Here is a 22,778-nt window from a genome sequence, read left to right on the forward strand (position 1 = left end):
AATAATAATAATAATAATAATAATAATAATAATAATAATAATAATAATAATAATAATAATAATAATAATAATAATAATAATAATAATAATAATAATAATAATAATAATAATAATAATAATAATAATAATAATAATAATAATAATAATAATAATAATAATAATAATAATAATAATAATATTATATTATTATTATTATTATTATTATTATTATTATTATTATTATTATTATTATTATTATTATTATTATTATTATTATTATTATTATTATTATTATTATTATTATTATTATTATTATTATTATTACTATTATTATTATTATTATTATTATTATTATTATTATTATTATTATTATTATTATTATTATTATTATTATTATTATTATTATTATTATTATTATTATTATTATTATTATTATTATTATTATTATTATTATTATTATTATTATTATTATTATTATTATTATTATTATTATTATTATTATTATTATTATTATTATTATTATTATTATTATTATTATTATTATTATTATTATTATTATTATTATTATTATTATTATTATTATTATTATTATTATTATTATTATTATTATTATTATTATTATTATTATTATTATTATTATTATTATATTTCATTGGGTTTTTAGCCCTAGTTGCACTTTTGTTGCAACCCCAGTTATCCCATTAGTTCCCACAAACTTAGGTCTGTTATGTTAAGCTAAGAAATCTGCTAAGAAGCATAATATTATTTATTATTATTTTATTTCATTGGGTTTTTAGCCCTAGTTGCACTTTTGTTGCAACCACAGTTATCCCATTAGTTCCCCCAAACTTAGGTCTGTTATGTTAAGCTAAGAAATCTGCTAAGTAGCATATATTATTTATTATTATTTTATTTCATTGGGTTTTTAGCCCTAGTTGCACTTTTGTTGCAACCCCAGTTATCCCATTAGTTTCCCCAAACTTAGGTCTGTTATGATTAAGCTAAGAAATCTGCTAAGAAGCATATTATTTATTATTATTTTATTTCATTGGGTTTTTAGCCCTAGTTGCACTTTTGTTGCACTTTTTTGTGTTTATTTCATGTTTTTAACAGTGCATGAAAGATTGTGTATTCTTTTTTAAATAAATCATAGTGGTTAAAAAATTTGGGTCGCGACTTAATGACTAAGGAAAATGTTGGGTCCCGAGGCTAGACCAGTTGAGAACCACTGCTCGTGACCGAGTGGGGTGTTGAAGGCTGTCTTCCATTCATCCCCCTTTCGGACTCGGACCAGGTGACAGATAGGGGAGAGAAAAGGCCCTGGCTGTGGCTGTAACAAGTAGGGCTTGTCTGATAAAACAATAGACCACATACCTGTAATGTATACTGTAGGAGGTATGTTTATTTAAGAGTTGAACACGTTGACAGTGTGTTGAATAGACTGGGTGGAGAATAGATGGTTCAGTGGGAAAGGACAGGCATCAACAGGCAAAAGACAATCCCAGTCAAAGCTCTTGACCATATTCATATGGCGGCCATTTTTCTCTTATGTCATGCTCAAGTTGGTTTTCCTAAATGGCTACTGTGTGGATATGGTAAATTGTAGGAGATGGGTTGGGGAGTAAATTATTACTTGTAATGGTATTACAGTTATCTCGCTACAAGATAAGAAAAGAAGGTAAATAGTAATGTTTACTCATGTTTTAATACTTTTTTAAATCCGATCGCTCGTCTGAAGAATGCAGTAATCATACTACAGATACAGACATAACAGGGGACCCCAGAGACGTGTGAAAGATAACCCAGCTGGTATCATCAAATTTACTCTACACCCTTTATCCTTGGGGTCATTTTGACCCCAGCAGTTTAAACCTCCAGAAAAGTATCTGTTACCCAAATGTTTCAGGTACTTTATATTTCTTTGTTGACTCCCTAAATAACTATTTAAATAGAACATTACCTCCCCCACCCACCCCATTATACATCCAGAATGCCTATTATGTGACTATTAAAATATATAAATCACCATCAAATCTCACTGATTGACATAAAATCATAAAGAAAGATCTTTGCTGCGAGTTTCTCATGTTCTCGTCAGCCTTGTCTCGTTTCTCTGCCATCAAAGCGTATGACCCGAGAGATAACATGGAATGTCTTTAGAGACACAGTGGCTGGAAATATTGCCCTTCCAGTGTCAGCATTCCAAAGGCTTGCTGTTGCTTTCCTTTTGATTTGTAGTACACTCCTGCCAAAATTAGCAACCCAATGTAGCAAGTGGGTCCCATCCAACTCCTTCCAACTGCGCCTCCACTCTAAATTCATCATCTCAAGTATATCCTTCTCAATTGATGGTGTTTTGAAGAGCTTGAATGCTGACTTTATGTCTTGGACATGGCTGACAGCGTATCTGGTGGGGCCTGGACATTTTTTTATGACATTAGCGGCACTAAGCCTATACCCTGTTGTTCAAGTGAGGAGCGGGACAATGATAACTTAACGTGTAACGTGTCTGCTTGTGGTTAAGAGACAACAGGAGCATCTGCACTAAAGGTCTCATCATGTCTGATAATCAGGGTCATCCTCAACATCATCTCTGTCTCAGACACATTCTCTTCTATGTCACTTTCACCGTCAAAGAGCTGTGACAAAACTTCACTGGCAGAAAACAATTTCTTCAAGGTCATTTTCAATTGAGAGAGAACATGAAGAGAAACCACACAGAGCACCAAGATAAATGGTTTAGAAGGCTGCTGTTGTGAAGGGCCAGATTAAACCGAATATATATATATATTGTATATATATATTTAATTGTATTTGTATATTCTCTAATATTCCCTGATATCCCTTGTATATTCCTTGTACAATATGCATTGAATATCCATTCTAGCCTACTGAACATCCCATAATAGTCTCCATTCTACTATTGGTCGAGACCTTGGTGCCAGGCTGCCATACCCCCCAGACCCAGTTCAAACGTACCGCTCAACATGTACGAACAAGTCCTAGTTCCGCGTAGGAATCTGGCTACCGCACCACTAATGGGACTATTTGTTCATAGTGCGTATATATACTGCGCTACTAAAGTAGGACTTCCTTTTCAGTCCAGTTTCTTACCCTCCAATAGAGTGACAGACGTAAAGCCTCCCCGCGACGCCACATGTGGGAGTAAGGCCAAGTTCGGCCTACCATCGGTATTGAGACATCGTGTATATTAATATTTGAATAGTCATATTTGGCACTATATCGTCGAGTTGGACGTAGTCTATTAAGCTAATAATAGTCTGTTAATATATAGTGCTTCGTGCGGTGAGAATACTACCGTAGTCAGCACCCCATCGTTTCGGGCAGAAAACTGGCTGTTTATCCAGGATGATCGACCCCATGTGAGATTGCACCCGAGGAGCCCCAGAGCCGACGAGCGAGTGGACCTGTATACCGGATTATTCTACCGACGACAGCCCGCCTTCCCAGGCACGGATTATGCTTTGTATACGTTGATTATTCCATGGATAAAGACCCCCGACACTGCCGTGTGTTGGAACCCCCCCCCCCCTGGAGAGGACGCAAGGTGAGGAGACGCTCTGCAAGACGAGGTCGCTTCACGTCTCTCCTCCGTGGACCGGAGGACGCCGGCCCACAAAGAGTCCATCTGCTTTCATCTGCGGTCCAAGGATCGCCGGCGCATTGAACGGCACTACAGTGGGTTCACCTGGGATACCCTTGGCCGGATGAGGCAGCCGGACTCTACCCCCCCCCCCCTTCCTACTCCTGTCGGCTTACAAGCGACCGGATTAACCCCCCCTAGTGTATCCAGTCTATAATCATTAAAGTATCATTGCTGTTATTCCTTAACTATTCCAGGTCGTATATGTACCACCTGCGCCTTCAGAGATTGGACATTCTCTATTGATATACCGACGAATACTCTTGCCATAAAAGTGCATACTAATTCCCATTCATAAATGTGATTGATTTGATTAAGTGCTTGCTCTACACACCATCGCTGTGTAGAAATAAAGACCTATTTCTAATTCGTACATTTGTGTTGGATCCGTTTCATCTACGTGACAGTGTTCATCATAATATATTTATGCCGAGTACTGGGTGGCCGAATATTAAGTACAAAGGTAGTGGTAGTAAGTATCATATCTAGTAATACAGTCAGGGAATTGTACCCCTCAGTTACAATTGGTCCTTCGAGCCGGAGGGTAATTAGTGTAATATTAATATAGTGTTATTAATATTGAAATGGCCTATGATGAACACTCCACGAAACGATCCTCCTAACCAACGCCCGCAGCGCGAACGACGGCTCCCTCAGTACTTAGAGGCTTACGCTGTCAGTCAACAACCTAGTCTTCTACTAACGGTAAGCGGTAAAACTAGAAAGTAAAAGTATGTCTAACCCCAACGCCCAGACTACCCCGACCATAGAGGCCCCTACGGGTTCTAATGTAACTGACCAAGTTCACGGTGGGGACCAGTGGGAACCAGACATGACTTCACACCCCGCCAGTACTGAAGAAGTAGTCCCCGATGAGTCCCGGGAGGAATACAACGCTACCGAGAGAGAACTCGGCACGGAAGAAGACGGGGAGAGCACCGTGGAGATAGAGCTCCAAGGCTCCGCAAGGAGTACCCAGAGGGAAGGCTCCCCTATACAACCGCCTTCTCCCAGCGAGGCAGAGAGGACCCTACAGCAGGCCTTCCTCATCAGCCTGAACGCCGCTGCTGAACGCGACCGACTGCAGATCCAGCAGCGGAGCGAAGAAGAGCATATACGTCTAGAAATAAGACGCATTCAGAGGGAAGAGAATGTGGCCCGAGACCGAGCAGACAGCCAGCGAGCAGCTGCTGGTGCTCTACGGGACGCAGAGCGCGACAGACAGCAAGCGCAACTAATAGAACAGCTGATCAGACGGACAACACCCTCTCCCTCCGCCAGAGGCTCCAGGAACTCGTCTAGACACACCTCCAGGGCGGCATCCCCTAGCCGAGTAAACAACCCTGAACTTGACCAACAGACGAGGTCTATACCCCCCACAGACCACCTCCCCCCACCGGTCCAAGCGAGACCTAGCAACCGGGAAGGAGCAGCATATCCTGTGGAGAGGCTAAACCAGAGACTACAAGCACTGGATGACCTAACTGAAGACGAAGAGGAAGAGGAGGAGAACCACGCCCGACGACAGCACAGAACTCTACCGGACCAGGAGGTCCGGTACAGCCCAGGCTATACTCCCGCGGAGCTGCGCTACAGACCCCCGACTCTATACACGGGTGAGCACGACGCACGACCCGCACCGAGGAACAGCACCTGGACAAGCGGGCCATGGTACACTGCCGGTACCAGCCCATACCAAGGAGCGGGAGGAGACTCGCCTAGGAGGCCTCTCCCCCAACGCTCGCCGATGTATCCACAGTCAGCGTCATACATTGGCACGCCTATGGTACCCGACTTCACCCAAGAGAACCGGGCCCAGTATACAGAACTCCGCATGTGTCTGGAGACCATGTTGGTGGATGTATTGGATGAACGCCATAAATACGCCATCCTACTGAAGCACTTAAAGGTACCCCGCGCACATAATATAGCGCTCGCCTACGCGACTTCCACCACCCCATACACAGCAGCGCTGGTAGCATTGGACCAGAGGTATGGGCGCATATGGGATTACGTGATCCAGGAGATCCGACACATCGACCGCTTACCCCCAGCAATAGACAATCGAGCACTGGACGACCTGTCCATCAGAGTGCAGTCCCTGGTAGGGATGTTGGGAGCGCAGAGAGAGAAGGGGAGGCATGAACTTTACGCCAACTCAAATGTGGAAAGGATCTTGGAGAAGCTGCCGCCCGCTCGACAGGAGCGTTTTAGGCGGCAGAGAGACTACCGAGACCCGAATGGCCCCGAACCGAACCTCCTCGATCTAGCAGACTTCCTGGCGAGAGAAGTCAGCAGCCTACGGCTAGATACATTCGGACGGAGCACCCCTGGCTCCAGAGAAGGAACCAGACGACTAAATGATGGAAGAAGATCGGTGACTGTGATGCACCAATCGGAGTCAGTACCGAGCAGCAGGAGCCACAGTACCCCCTCCAGAACGGAGAAGTGGAAGATAGTGTGCCCCTACTGTGAGAAAGAACACTGGCTAGCGCAATGTGACTCCTTCCCCAAGCTGAACGCGGAGGAAGCAAGTCAATGGATAAAGTCCAACAAGCGCTGTTTTCGCTGTGCGCGCTCACACATGGCAGCCGAATGCCGCTTAAAGAAAAGGTGCACCAAGTGCGATGGAGCCCATCTGGACATACTTCACGACAGTAACAGACGGCGCCCTTCACCCGCACCATCCAGCAGCAAAGCGAGCGTCATGTACATCGATCCCGCCAGCAGCAGTGGAGCCCGAGTACTCCTAAAAGTAGTGCGTGTGACACTAAGCTACCAGAATAAAGTCCTGGACACTTACGCCGTCCTCGATGACGGGTCAGAGAAGACCCTTCTGCTCGCCTGGAAACGAAACCCAAATGACAATTCGGACAATAAGACGAGATTTGAAGACGATAAAGGGCGAGAATGTCTCATTCTCTATCGCAGCAAGCGGCCAGCCTGAGCGACGGTACCAGATTACAGACGCTTTCACCAGCCAAGAAATAGGACTGTCGCGGTACACATACCCCGTCGCCAAGCTGATGGAGAAATATGTACATCTGCGCAAGTTACCGATCCCGCTCATAGACAATGCTATGCCGACCCTGTTCATAGGCTCCGACCATGCAGACCTCATTGTCCCGATAGACCGGGTTCATACCGGACCCCGAGGCTGTCCTGCAGCAGTCGAGACCCGTTTGGGATGGACTCTCCAAGGCCCGCTCGCCAAATCTCTCAACCGAAGTACAGCCAATAGATGTCTCCACTCCCGAGTCACAGAGGGAGAAACCGCACTCCTGCAACACGTAGAGCGGTTATGGACCTTGGAACAAATGCCCTTTAAGAACGGAAAGAAAGACATTCGCTCTAAAGATGACATTTACGCCATTCACCTCCTCGAGACAGGGACCAAGAGAGTCCCGGTCAACGGCGTGTTGAGATACGCCACGCCACTCCTGCGGCGAGAAGGAATGCCTACTTTCCACGCCAAGACAGACGCCACAGAACGGTACCTGCTGAACACGGAGCGGCGCTTAGCCAAGAACCCCGCCCAAGAGAGTGTATACCGCGCTGAGATTGAGAAGCTCATCACAGCGGGACACGTCACAAAGATGGACATTAAAGAGGCTGACCAGACCACTGAATCGTGGTACGTGCCTCACCACAAGGTCCATCACAACGGTAAAGACCGCATAGTATTTAACTGTAGCTACCAGATCGGATCCCAAAATCTGAATAAAGAGTTACTGCCCGGTCCCACACTCGGCCCCTCCCTACTCGGCGTTCTACTCCGCTTCCGCCAGGAAAAGGTGGCCATCAGCGGGGACATTAAAGGAACCATCAGCGGGGACATTAAAGGAATGTTCCTGCAGGTGAGATTAGTAGAGGAGGACAAGCCCCTGTTACGGTTCCTATGGAGAGAGAAGCCAGGAGATGAGCACCCAGCCATCTACCAATGGGAAGTCCTCCCCTTCGGAACGACGTGCAGCCCCTGCTGTGCTACATTTGCACTACAGAAACATGTAGCAGAGGACCCAGCAGCGGACGAAGAGGTCCGACACAGCGTAAAGAACAGCTTCTACGTAGACAACTGTCTACAAAGCCTTTCAACCCAGGAAGAAGCCGAGGCTCTCCTGATTAAACTCCGCGCCTCATTGATCAAAGGCGGCTTTGATCTCAGGCAGTGGGCCAGCAGCGATCCGCAAGTACTGCGCAGCCTCTCCTCCGAGGACAAGGCAGCCAGCAGCGAGACCTGGATGGCTACAATCCCGGGAGAAGCCCAGGAGATGACCCTGGGATTGGTGTGGCGATTCAAAACAGATTCGCTTCACTACAGACACAAGCCCCTGACTACGGAGCAGGGAAGGCCGGCGGCGGCGCCGACCACCAGACGGAGTGTGTACACAACACTCGCCCGACAATATGACCCGCTAGGATGTATTCTACCGTACACCACCAGGGCAAAAATGATTGTACGAGCATTGTGGGACAAGGACCAGGGCTGGGACGACCCCATTCCCGCACATCTTGCATCCACCTGGAGAGAGTGGGAGATGGAGCTCCACTCACTCCCAGGCGTTAATATGCGCCGAAGCTACTTCCCACCCACGGTGAGGCCAGAGACATGTAAAATGGACTTACACGTCTTCAGTGACGCCTCAGAGGTCGCATACGGATCAGTAGCCTACTTGCGGGCCCAAGAAAAGGGGGGAGAGATCTACACAGCATTTGTCCTCGCCCGCTCGAGAATAGCCCCACGCAAGCAACAATCTATCCCACGTCTAGAGCTCTGCGCAGCCCTAGCCGGAGCGCACCTAGCCACGCTCATCCAACGTGAGCTCACCATACCGGTGTCTAGAACAATCCTGTGGTCAGATTCCACGACAGTACTCGCCTGGATCAAATCGGACTCATGCAAGTACAAAGTCTTCGTGGGAGTCAGAGTCACCGAGATTCAAGACTTAACCGAAGAGTTAACCGGAGAAACAGAGTGGCGCTACGTTGATACAAAACAGAACCCAGCTGACGTCATCACCCGGGGAATGCCCCTAGATGACCTCACCCGTCACAATGCTTACAGTGACGGCCCCGCATTCCTAAGACTCCCGGAAGGACAGTGGCCCATGCCTATCCCGAGGGAAGCAAGTCCAGAGGAGGTGGAAAATAAGAAGTCTGTGTTCTGTGGATTGAGCACCGTAGCCTCCACCGACCCTAACATAGACGATTGCACGTCCATAGAGAGTGCACAACAAAGAACATTCCTGCGGTACCACCCGGAGTGCAAGTCCCCCGCTGATATGTCAGCAGCTAACTACGAGGAAGCAGAATTGCTTCTACTGCAGCGAGCCCAGAGAGACTCGTTCCCCGATGAATTGGCCTGTCTACAGGGAGGAAAGCCCGTCCCATCCGACAGCAGATTAATTCATCTGGCCCCCGAGATCGACGCTCATACCCTCATCAGAGTGGGTGGTCGCCTACGCAGAGCCCCCAATCTACCGGATGACATTAAATACCCGATCGTATTGAACAGCCGACACAAGGTCACAGAGCTGATTATAAAGAAATACGATGAGGATGTACATCACGCAGGAGCAGAAAGAGTCTTCGCGGAAATCAGACGTCGTTACTGGATCCTACAAGGAAGAGAGGCGGTACGACGCTTCCAGCGAACATGTCTAGACTGCCGCAAGTGGCGCGCGCAGCCCAGCATACCAAGGATGGCTGACCTTCCTCCATGTCGCCTCCGAATCGGTGACAAGCCATTCCACTCAACGGGTATGGACTGCTTTGGCCCGCTGCACATAAAGAAAGGAAGAGGAACCGAGAAGCGGTGGGGTATTGTATTCAAATGCATGACCACCAGAGCGATACACATCGAGCTTCTCCCGACCATGAGCACAGACTCATTCCTTATGGCCTTCCGTAGATTCACATCACGGAAAGGAAGACCGTCTACCCTATTGTCCGATCATGGGACAAACTTCAAAGGCGGCGAAAGAGAGCTGAGAGAGAGCTTCCAAGCTATGGGCCCAGAACTTAAGACCCACCTCGCTCCAGCACAGGTTGATTTCCAATTCAACCCCCCAAACGCACCCCACTTCGGTGGCACTTGGGAACGAGAAGTGCGCTCCATAAAGACAGCCCTGTACGCAGTACTTGGGGCCCAGACTGTGGCGGAAGAAGTCCTAATGACAGTCCTCACGGAGATTGAGGGAGTACTTAACTCGAAGCCCCTCGGATATGTCTCCAGTGATGTGGCGGATATCGACCCAGTTACCCCCAACACACTCCTGATGGGGCGGCTAGATCCTGCATTACCCCAGACAATGTACCGGCCTGAAGAAGCGAACGGCCGACGAATGTGGAGGTACAGCCAAGTATTAGCCGACAAGTTTTGGAGCAGTTTCCTACTGCACTACCTACCGTCTCTACAGACCCGCCAGAAGTGGGTAAAGGAGAGAGACAATTTGACAGAAGGAACAGTCGTCATGATTATTGATCAATCACTGCCCAGAGCTATGTGGCCGGCCGGCCGCGTAAGCAAAGTGATCACCGGTGCCGACGGCAAGGTCCGAGCAGCTGAATTACTTGTCCAGGGTCGCACTTACACCCGTCCCGTGGCGAGGCTCATAGAACTGCCCCGACTCCCAGACACAATCGATGATGACCATGACCCTATAACCCTATGACTTTGTGAAGTTGACTGACCCCTACAGCAAACCCTTATGTGTAAATAGACAACGCGATTAATCTGTCTCTGCTTAACTGATTAGGTCTGGGACCAATCAGGGGGTGGCTGTTGTGAAGGGCCAGATTAAACCGAATATATATATATATTGTATATATATATTTAATTGTATTTGTATATTCTCTAATATTCCCTGATATCCCTTGTATATTCCTTGTACAATATGCATTGAATATCCATTCTAGCCTACTGAACATCCCATAATAGTCTCCATTCTACTATTGGTCGAGACCTTGGTGCCAGGCTGCCATACCCCCCAGACCCAGTTCAAACGTACCGCTCAACATGTACGAACAAGTCCTAGTTCCGCGTAGGAATCTGGCTACCGCACCACTAATGGGACTATTTGTTCATAGTGCGTATATATACTGCGCTACTAAAGTAGGACTTCCTTTTCAGTCCAGTTTCTTACCCTCCAATAGAGTGACAGACGTAAAGCCTCCCCGCGACGCCACGTGTGGGAGTAAGGCCAAGTTCGGCCTACCATCGGTATTGAGACATCGTGTATATTAATATTTGAATAGTCATATTTGGCACTATATCGTCGAGTTGGACGTAGTCTATTAAGCTAATAATAGTCTGTTAATATATAGTGCTTCGTGCGGTGAGAATACTACCGTAGTCAGCACCCCATCGTTTCGGGCAGAAAACTGGCTGTTTATCCAGGATGATCGACCCCATGTGAGATTGCACCCGAGGAGCCCCAGAGCCGACGAGCGAGTGGACCTGTATACCGGATTATTCTACCGACGACAGCCCGCCTTCCCAGGCACGGATTATGCTTTGTATACGTTGATTATTCCATGGATAAAGACCCCCGACACTGCCGTGTGTTGGAACCCCCCCCCCCTGGAGAGGACGCAAGGTGAGGAGACGCTCTGCAAGACGAGGTCGCTTCACGTCTCTCCTCCGTGGACCGGAGGACGCCGGCCCACAAAGAGTCCATCTGCTTTCATCTGCGGTCCAAGGATCGCCGGCGCATTGAACGGCACTACAGTGGGTTCACCTGGGATACCCTTGGCCGGATGAGGCAGCCGGACTCTACCCCCCCCCCCCCCCCTTCCTACTCCTGTCGGCTTACAAGCGACCGGATTAACCCCCCCTAGTGTATCCAGTCTATAATCATTAAAGTATCATTGCTGTTATTCCTTAACTATTCCAGGTCGTATATGTACCACCTGCGCCTTCAGAGATTGGACATTCTCTATTGATATACCGACGAATACTCTTGCCATAAAAGTGCATACTAATTCCCATTCATAAATGTGATTGATTTGATTAAGTGCTTACTCTACACACCATCGCTGTGTAGAAATAAAGACCTATTTCTAATTCGTACATTTGTGTTGGATCCGTTTCATCTACGTGACAGTGTTCATCATAATATATTTATGCCGAGTACTGGGTGGCCGAATATTAAGTACAAAGGTAGTGGTAGTAAGTATCATATCTAGTAATACAGTCAGGGAATTGTACCCCTCAGTTACAGCTGCTATGCAAGCTTTTATATGTTTGCTGCTTCTATATGTTGCGTAAACTACTGTACCAATGTTCTCGCGGGAAACATAATGTCCCCATGTTGCTGGAAATATCAGAGTTCTCGCAATGTGGGTAGTATGCACAGCCTGGGGTCAAATTGACCACAAAGAACACTGATGCGTACAAAGTGTGTGCAGGACATTGAATACATCATGAACACATCATCATGTTAATTTCATGTTTACCCATTTGTCCGTCAACTATTTATTTAATATTGCATGGGGTCAAGGATAACAGGAGGGTTACTATAGTAGATACTAATGTTTATGTCCCTCTTAGCAATAAGGAAAGGAAATGTATTGATTAGATGCCGGAAAATATGTACCACAGGAAAATATGTACATAATGTATGTTGTATGTATGTGTGTATGTATGTATGTATGTATGTATGTATGTATGTATGTATGTATGTATGTATGTATGTATGTATGTATGTATGTATGTATGTATGTATGTATGTATGTATGTATGTATGTATGTATGTATGTATGTATGTATGTATGTATGTATGTATGTATGTATGTATGTATGTACGTATGTATCCCAATCGTGCAGTTTTTTCTTTTGGACATTCGCCGATACAAAACGATATCACTTATACAATACGTAAATATATTACACATTATGTACCTATTTCTGTGGTTGATACATACTTTATTTACATATTTTAAGTGAGATCACTGATCAGGCTGCCACAGCATGCTATAGTGGGTCATGAATACATAGTTCCCCCCAATGAATGAAGAACGTATGGTATGTACACTTATGTTTTATGTTGTCTCTTGTGGCCTTTTCATTTGAAGCTAGAGTCCCTCATTGGAATTTACCATTGAAAAGATTGGACACTTTCTTGCCATGTTTCTAATATTGTCTGTTGAAGACATTTTCTAAATGTTTTAGTATTTGTGTGCTCTCTCACTATATTGTTTTTATTTGTGTTTGTTTTAATGTTGTTATATGTGTGAACATTGTCTGTATGCCGCCTTCTTGGCCAGGGCCCATGTGAAAAAGAGGTGGAAATATCAATGTGATTACCCTGGTAAAAAAAAAAAAAAAAGCATAATCTACAAATCATATGATGATTTCTCAATACGCAACTGAGTGACTGAAAAGAGGTGTGCCACAACTACACAAAGGACTACATGGAAGTCAATAGAGAAATTAATTCCCCACAAATACTGATGACTGATGGCTATATGGTTTGATATATAGAGTGATGACAGAGATAAATGTAAATTTTTTGAGAAATGTGTTCTATATCGTGATGTTTACTCATTTACTTCCAGTGTTCTACAATATCCATGAGCCTCTCCGATTTTCAAACAATCACAAGAGCACAGCTGCTCTGATGTTGGTATATCCCCTGTCATCTCGTTGGCTATCGTGCCATTCATGGCCATCTTTGTTTTCATGCTGATGGCTATGAACATCCACATCACAAATACAATGTTGAAAAACAATCAAGTCAGATGCAGAGTTGTCATTTAGCTTTTCAGGGGTGTAAAGTACTTGAGTAATTGTACTTCGTTACAATACTTAATTACTGTTTTGGGGGATTTGTACTTTACTCAAGTATTATTAGGTTTGTATACTTGTACTTTTACTCAATTACATTTCAGAGAAAAAAACATACTTTTTACTCCTTACATTTAAAATGCAGACCTACAAAGTACAAATCTCGCAGGTCCAACTATTTTAATTAGTATATTTGTTTCTCTGGCCAAACTAACATTAACGTTATTAATCCTGCAGCCGCACTTTATTTAAAAACAGCCAATCAAATCTCCATCAATGGAAAATGAACCCGCCCATACCCATGCTGATTGGTCCTTGTGCAAGACTAGAAAGCAGGGATCTTTGATTAAACACCTGCTATCAGAAGAATAGACAGTCAGAAACAATGTTTTTACTTTAACTTTTTAGTACTTAAGTACATTTAAAAGTAGAAACGTTTTGACTTTTACTCAAGTGTGTTTTTAGCCAGATACTCTGACTTTTACTTGAGTACGATTTTGAGACGGTACCCATACTTTCACTTAAGTATAATTTCTGGGTACTTTTTAGTACACCCCTGCAGGTTTTACATGAAGCACCTCCGACCGTCTGGTCAATGGTCATGTCGCTCGTACATTCATTCAGTCATTCACTCACACTCAGCTACTCTGCCCCTAGTGACGGCTCACATGCACGACACCTTGTGTAACTGAGGGGTACAATTCCCTGACTGTATTGTTAGATATGATACTTACTACCACTACCTCTTGTACTTTAGACTCTGGCCACCCAGTACTAGGTATAAATAATTATGATAAACACTCCCACCTGATGAAACGGATCCAACACAAATGTACCAAGTCGAAAGTCTGCGTTTAATAATAATACATAGCAAAAGGTATGTACAACGATCACTTAATTACATTTATGATTTGAAATAGTATGCACTTTTATGGCAAATGAGTATTCGTAGGTAGATCAATATCGAATGTCCAATCTCTGATTGCGCAGGGAGCAAATATACAACCTGGAATATTTAGGGAACAATAGCAATGATACTTGAATGATTATATAGCTGGATACACTAGGGGAAGGTTCCGACTGCTTGTAGGACAGCTGGAGGGGGGGGGGTAGAGTCTGGCTGTATCCCGTCTGGCCGAGGGTATCCTGGGAGAGCCCACAGTCGTGCGACCCGGTGCCCAGCGATCCTCGATCCACAGATGAAAGCAGTTGGACTCTCTGTGGCCGGCGTCCTCCGGTCCACGATGGAGAGACGTGAGGCGACCTCGTCGTGTAGAGCGTCTTCTCACCTGTCGTCCTCTCCGGGGGGGGTATTTCCAACACACCGCAGTGTTGGCCTTTATCCATAGAATAATCAAAGTACTCAAAGCATAATCCAAGCCGGGGAAGGCTAGCCGTCGTCGGTAGAATAATCCAATATACAGGTCCACTCGCTCTTTGGCCTGGAGCTCCTCGGGTGCAGCTTCACGTGGGGTCAACCACCCTGGATAAGCGTCCAGCTGATGCCCGAAACGATGGGGGTGCTGATTACTATAGAACTCTTACCGCACGAGGCACTACATATGAATAGACTATTATTAGCTTAATAGAATACGTCCAACTCGACGATATAGTGCCAAATATGACTATTCAAATATTAATATACACGATGTCTCAATGCCGATACTGGGCCGAATTGGCCTTACTGCCCACACGTGGTTCGCGGGGAGGCTTTTGCGTCTGTCACTCTGTTGGAGGGTAAGGAACTGGACTAAAAGAAAGCTCTACTTTAATAGCGCAGTATATATACGCACTATGAACAAATAGTACCATTAGTGGTGCGGTAGACATATTCCTACGCGGAACTAGGACTTGTCCATACATGTTGAGCGGTACGATTGAACCTGGTCTGAGGGGTATGGCGACCTGGCACCAAGGTCTCGTCCAATGGTAGAATGGAGACTATTATGGGATGTTCAGTAGACTAGAAGGGATATTCAATGCATATTGTACAAGGAATATACAAGGGATATCAGGGGATATACAAATACAATTAAATATATATATATAAATAAATATATATATTCGGTTTAATCTGATCCTTCAGAACAGCCGCCCCCTAATTGGTCCCAACCCAATTAGTTAAGCAGAGACAGATTAACCGCACTGTCTACCACTCAAGGGTTCGCTGTAAGGGTCAGTCAACTCACAGTCATAGGGTCATGGTCATCATCGATTGTGTCTGGGAGTCGGGGCAGTTCTATGAGCCTCGCCACAGGACGGGTGTAAATGCGCCCCTGGACGAGTACTTCAGCTGCTCGGACCTTGCCATCGGCACCGGTGATCACTTTGCTTACGCGGCCAGCCGGCCACATAGCTCTGGGTAGTGACTGGTCAATAATCATGACGACTGTTCCTTCCGTCAAATTGTCTCTCTCTTTTACCCACTTCTGGCGGGTCTGTAGAGACGGTAGGTAGTGCAGTAGGAAACTGCTCCAAAACTTGTCGGCTAATACTTGGCTGTACCTCCACATTCGTCGGCCGTTCGCTTCTTCAGGCCGGTACATTGTCTGGGGTAACGCGGGATCTAGCCGCCACATCAGGAGGGTGTTGGGGGTGACTGGGTCGACATCTGCTACATCACTGGAGACGTAACCGAGGGGCTTTGAGTTCAATACTCCCTCAATCTCCGTGAGGACTGTCATTAGGACTTCTTCCGCCACAGTCTGGGCCCCAAGTACTGCGTACAGGGCTGTCTTTATAGAACGTACTTCTCGTTCCCAAGTTCCACCGAAGTGGGGTGCGTTTGGGGGGTTGAATTGGAAGTCAATCTGGGCTGGAGCGAGGTGGGTCTTAAGTTCTGGGCCCATAGCTTGGAAGCTCTCCCTCAGCTCTCTTTCTCCGCCTTTGAAGTTTGTCCCGTGATCGGACAATAATGTAGACGGTTTTCCTTTTCGTGATGTGAATCTTCGGAAGGCCATAAGGAATGAGTCTGCGCTCATGGTCGGAAGGAGCTCGATATGTATCGCTCTGGTGGTCATGCATTTGAATACAATACCCCACCGCTTCTCGGTGCCTCTTCCTTTCTTTATGTGCAGCGGGCCAAAACAGTCCATGCCTGTTGAGTGGAATGGCTTGTCGCCGAGTCGGAGGCGACATGGAGGTAGGTCAGCCATCCGTGGTATGCTGGGCTGCGCGCGCCACTTTCGGCAGTCTAGACAGGTTCGCTGGAAGCGTCGCACCGCCTCTCTTCCTTGAAGTATCCAGTAACGACGTCTGATTTCCGCGAAGACTCTCTCTGCTCCTGCGTGGTGTACATCCTCGTCGTATTTCTTTATAATCAGCTCTGTGACCTTGTGTCGGCTGTTCAATACGATCGGGTACTTAATGTCATCCGGTAAATTGGGGGCTCTCCGCAGGCGACCACCCACTCTGATGAGGGTATGTGTGTCACTCTCGGGGGCCAGATGAATCAATCTGCTGTCTGATGGGACGGGCTTTCCTCCCTGTAGACAGTCTAGTTCATCGGGGAACGAGTCTCTCTGGGCTCGTTGCAGTAGAAGCAGTTCTGCTTCCTCGTAGTCAGCTGCTGACATATCAGCGGGGGACTTAATCTCTGGGTGGTGCCGCAGGAATGTCCGTTGCTGCGCACTCTCTATGGTAATGCAATCATCTATGTTGGGGTCTGCGGAGACAACAGTGCTCAATCCACAGAACATGGGTTTCTTATTCTCAGCCTCCTGGTCACTTGCTTCCCTCGGGGTGGGCGTGGGCCAATCTCCTTCCGGGAGCTTGAGGAATGCTGGTCCGTCACTGTAGATGTTATGACGGGTTAAGTCATCTAGGGACATTCCCCGGGTGATGACGTCAGCTGGGTTGTGTTTTGTATCAACATAGCGCCAGTTTGCTTCTCCGGTTAACTCTCCGGTTAACTCTTGAATCTCAGTGACTCTGACTCCCACGAAGACTTTGTATTTGCATGAATCCGATTTGATCCAGGCGAGTACTGTCGTGGAATCTGACCACAGGATTGTTCTATGCACCGGAATGGTGAGCTCACGTTGGATGAGCGTGGCTAGATGCGCTCCTGCGAGGGCTGCGCAGAGCTCTAGACGTGGGATAGACTGTTGCTTGCGTGGGGCTATTCTCGAGCGGGCGAGGATGAATGCTGTGTAGATCTCTCCCCCCTCTTCTTGGGCCCGCAAGTAGGCTACTGATCCGTAGGCGACCTCGGAGGCGTCACTGAAGACGTGTAGATCCATTTTACATGTCTCTGGCCTCACCGTGGGTGGGAAGTAGCTTCGGCGTATATTAACGCCTGGGAGTGAGTGGAGTTCCATCTCCCACTCTCTCCAGGTGGATGCAAGGTGTGCGGGAATGGGGTCGTCCCAGCCCTGGTCCTTGTCCCACAATGCTCGTACAATCATCTTTGCCCTGGTGGTGTACGGTAGTATACATCCTAACGGGTCATATTGTCGGGCGAGTGTTCTGTACACACTCCGTCTGGTGGTCGGTATTGCCGTCGACCTTCCCTGCTCCGTGGTCAAGGGTTTGTGTCTATAGTGGAGCGAATCTGTTTTGAAGCGCCACACTAGTCCTAGTGTCATCTCTTGGGCTTCTCCTGGGATTGTGGCCATCCAGGTCTCGCTGCTCGCTGCCTTGTCCGCGGAGGAGAGGCTGCGCAGTACGTGCGGATCGCTGCTGGCCCACTGCCTGAGATCAAAGCTGCCTTTGATCAGAGAGGCGCGGAGTTTAAGTAGGAGAGCCTCGGCTTCTTCCTGGGTCGAAACGCTTTGTAGACAGTTATCTACGTAGAAGCTGTTCTTCACACTGTGTCGGACCTCTTCGTCCGCTGCTGGGTCCTCTGCGACATGTCTCTGTAGTGCAAATGTAGCACAGCATGGGCTGCATGTAGTTCCGAAAGGGAGGACTTCCCATTGGTAGATGGCTGGGTGCTCATCTCCTGGCCTCTCTCTCCATAGGAACCGCAACAGGGGCTTGTCCTCCTCTACTAATCTCACCTGCAGGAACATCCCTTTGATATCCCCGCTGATAGCCACCTTGTCCTGGCGGAAGCGGAATAGTACGCCTAGTAGGGAGGGGCCGAGTGTAGGACCGGGCAATAGCTCTTTATTCAGATTTTGGGATCCGATCTGGTAGCTGCAGTTAAACACGATGCGGTCTTTGCCGTTGTGATGAACCTTGTGGTGGGGCACGTACCACGATTCAGTCGTCTGGTCGGCCTCTTTAATGTCAATCTTTGTGACGTGTCCCGCTGTGATGAGCGTCTCAATCTCAGCACGGTATACACTTTCTTGGGCGGGGTCCTTGGCTAAGCGCCGCTCTGTGTTTAGTAGGTACCGCTCTGTGGCGTCTTTCTTTGCGTGAAAGGTAGGCATCCCTTCCCGCCGCAGGAGTGGCGTGGCGTATCTCAACACGCCGCTGACTGGGACTCTCTTTGTTCCCGTCTCGAGGAGGTTAATGGCGTAGATGTCGTCTTTAGAGCGAATGTCTTTCTTTTCGTTCTTAAAGGGCATTTGTTCTAAGGTCCATAGCCTCTCTACATGCTGCAGGAGTGCGGTGTCTCCCTCTGTGACTCGGGAGTGGAGACAGCTAGTGGCTGTGGTTCGGTTGAGAGATTTGGCGAGTGGGCCTTGGAGAGTCCATCCTAGGCGGGTCTCGACTGCTGCAGGACAGCCTCTGGGTCCGGTATGAACCCGGTCTATCGGGACAATGAGGTCTGCATGGTCGGAGCCTATCAACAGTGTCGGGGTAGCACCGTCTATGAGTGGGATCGGTAGCTTGCGTAGATGTACATATTTCTCCATCAGCTTGGCTACGGGGTATGTGTACCGCGAGAGTCCTATTTCTTGGCTGGTGAAAGCGTCTGTAATCCTGTACCGTCGCTCGGACTGGCCGCTTGCTGCGATAGAGAATGAGACATTCTCGCCCTTTATCGTTTTCAAATCTCTTCTTATTGTCCGAATTGTCATTTGGTTTTCGCTCCCCCGCAGCCCTAGCTGGGCCGCAGCGGACGCGAGCAGAAGGGTCTTCTCTGACCCGTCATCAAGGACGGCGTAAGTGTCCATGACTTTATTCTGGTAGCTCAATGTCACACGGACTACCTTTAAGAGCACTCTGGCTCCGCTGCTGCTGGCGGGGTCGATGTACATGACGCTTGCTTTGCTGCTTGATGGTGCGGGTGGAGGCCGCCGTCTGTTACTGTCGTGGAGTATGTCCAGATGGGCTCCATCGCACCGACTGCACTTTTTCTTTAAGCGGCATTCGGCTGCCATGTGTGATCGCGCACAGCGAAAACAGCGTCTGTTGGACTTTATCCATTGACTCGCTTCCTCCGCATTCATCTTGGGGAATGAGTCACATTGTGACAGCCAGTGTTCTTTCTCACAGTAGGGGCACACTATCTTCCACTTCTCCTTTCTTGAGGGGGTACTGTGGCTCCTACTGCTTGGCACTGACTCCGATTGGTGCATGACAGTCACCGATCTTCTTCCATCATTTAGTCTCCTGGTTCCTTCTCTGGAGCCAGGGGTGCTCCGTCCGAATGTATCTAGCCGTAAGCTGCTGACTTCTCTCGCCAGGAAGTCGGCTAGATCGAGGAGGTTCGGTTCGGGGCCATTAGGGTCTCGGTGGTCTCTCTGCCGCCTAAAGCGCTCCTGTCGGGCGGGCGGTAGCTTCTCCAAGATCCTCTCTACATTTGAGTTGGCGTATAGTTCATGCCTACCCTTTTCCCTCTGCGCTCCCAGCATCCCTACCAGGGACTGCACTCTGATGGACAGGTCGTCCAGTGCTCGATTGTCTGTTGCTGGGGGTAGGCGGTCGATGTGCCTGATCTCCTGGATCACGTAATCCCATATACGTCCATATCTCTGGTCCAACGCTACCAGCGCTGCGGTGTATGGGGTCGTGGAAGTGGCGTAGGCGAGCGCTATGTTGTGCGCGCGGGGTACCTTTAAATGCTTCAGTAGTATCGCGTATTTATGGCGTTCATCAATGACATCCACCAACATTGTCTCCAGACACATGCGGAGCTCCGTATACTGGGCCCGGTTCTCCTGGGTGAAGTCTGGTACCATAGGTGTGCCAATGTATGACGCGGATTGTTGATACATCGGCGAGCGTTGGGGGAGAGGCCTCCTAGGCGAGTCTCCTCCTGCTCCTTGGCGTGGGCTGGTACCGGCTGTGTACCATGGCCCGCTGGTCCAGGTGCTGTTCCTCGGTGCGGGTCGTGCGTCGTGCTCACCCGTGAATAGCGTCGGGGGTCTGTAGCGCAGCTCCGCGGGGGTATAGCCTGGGCTGTACTGGACCTCCTGGTCCGGTAGAGTACTGTGCTGTCATTGGGCGTGGTTCTCCTCCTCTTCCTCTTCGTCTTCCGTTAGGTCATCCAGGGCTTGTAGTCTCTGATTTAGCCTCTCCGCAGTGTATGCTGCTCCGTCCCGGTGGCTGGGTCTCGCTTGGACCGGTTGGGGAAGGGGGTCTGCGGGGGGTATAAACCTCGTCTGTTGGTCAAGTTCAGGGTCGCTTACTCGGCTAGGGGATGCCGCCCTGGAGTGATGTCTAGACGAGTTCCTGGAGCCTCTGGTGGAGGGAGGGGGTGTTGTCCTTCTGATCAGCTGTTCTATTAGTTGCGCTTGTGCTCTGTCGCGCTCGGCTTCGCGCTTGGTGAGATCCGATTCTCTCTGGGCACCGGTGGCGGCGCGCTGGGCGTCGGCCCGGTCTCTTGCCATATTCTCTTCCATCTGAATGCGTCTTATTTCCAGGCGTATGTGCTCTTCTTCGCTCCGTTGCTGTATCTGCAATCGATCGCGTTCAGTAGAGGCTTTCAGGCTGACGAGGAATGCCTGCTGTAGTGTCCTCTCTGCCTCGCTGGGAGAAGACGGTTGTATAGGGGAGCCGTCCCTTGGGGTACTCCGTGCGGAGTCTTGGAGCTCTATCTCCACGGTGCTCTCCTCATCTTCTTCCGTGCCGAGTTCTCTCTCGGTAGTGTTGTCTTCCTCCCGGGACTCGTCGGGGACTACTTCTTCGGTATTGGCGGGGTGTAAAGTCATGTCTGGTTCCCCCTGGTCCCCACCGTGAGCTGGATCAGTTACGTTAGAACCCATAGGGGCCTCTATGGTCGGGGTAGCCTGGTCGTTAGGGTTAGACATAATTTTACTTTCTAGTTTTACCGCGTTTACTGTTGGTAGAAGACTAGGTTGTTGACTGACAGCGTAAGCCTCTAGGTACTGAGGGAGCTGTCGTTTGCGCCGCGGGCGTTGTTGGTTAGGAGGATCGTTTCGTGGAGTGTTCATCATAGGCCATTTTAATATTAATAACACTATATTAATATTACACTGATTACCCTCCGGCTCGAAGGACCAATTGTAACTGAGGGGTACAATTCCCTGACTGTATTGTTAGATATGATACTTACTACCACTACCTCTTGTACTTTAGACTCTGGCCACCCAGTACTAGGTATAAATAATTATGATAAACACTCCCACCTGATGAAACGGATCCAACACAAATGTACCAAGTCGAAAGTCTGCGTTTAATAATAATACATAGCAAAAGGTATGTACAACGATCACTTAATTACATTTATGATTTGAAATAGTATGCACTTTTATGGCAAATGAGTATTCGTAGGTAGATCAATATCGAATGTCCAATCTCTGATTGCGCAGGGAGCAAATATACAACCTGGAATATTTAGGGAACAATAGCAATGATACTTGAATGATTATATAGCTGGATACACTAGGGGAAGGTTCCGACTGCTTGTAGGACAGCTGGAGGGGGGGGGGGGTAGAGTCTGGCTGTATCCCGTCTGGCCGAGGGTATCCTGGGAGAGCCCACAGTCGTGCGACCCGGTGCCCAGCGATCCTCGATCCACAGATGAAAGCAGTTGGACTCTCTGTGGCCGGCGTCCTCCGGTCCACGATGGAGAGACGTGAGGCGACCTCGTCGTGTAGAGCGTCTTCTCACCTGTCGTCCTCTCCGGGGGGGGGTATTTCCAACACACCGCAGTGTTGGCCTTTATCCATAGAATAATCAAAGTACTCAAAGCATAATCCAAGCCGGGGAAGGCTAGCCGTCGTCGGTAGAATAATCCAATATACAGGTCCACTCGCTCTTTGGCCTGGAGCTCCTCGGGTGCAGCTTCACGTGGGGTCAACCACCCTGGATAAGCGTCCAGCTGATGCCCGAAACGATGGGGGTGCTGATTACTATAGAACTCTTACCGCACGAGGCACTACATATGAATAGACTATTATTAGCTTAATAGAATACGTCCAACTCGACGATATAGTGCCAAATATGACTATTCAAATATTAATATACACGATGTCTCAATGCCGATAC

Source organism: Notolepis coatsorum, assembly GCF_963971535.1.
Source record: "Notolepis coatsorum genome assembly, chromosome: 4".
In the NCBI taxonomy this organism is placed as follows: Eukaryota; Metazoa; Chordata; class Actinopteri; order Aulopiformes; family Paralepididae; genus Notolepis; species Notolepis coatsorum.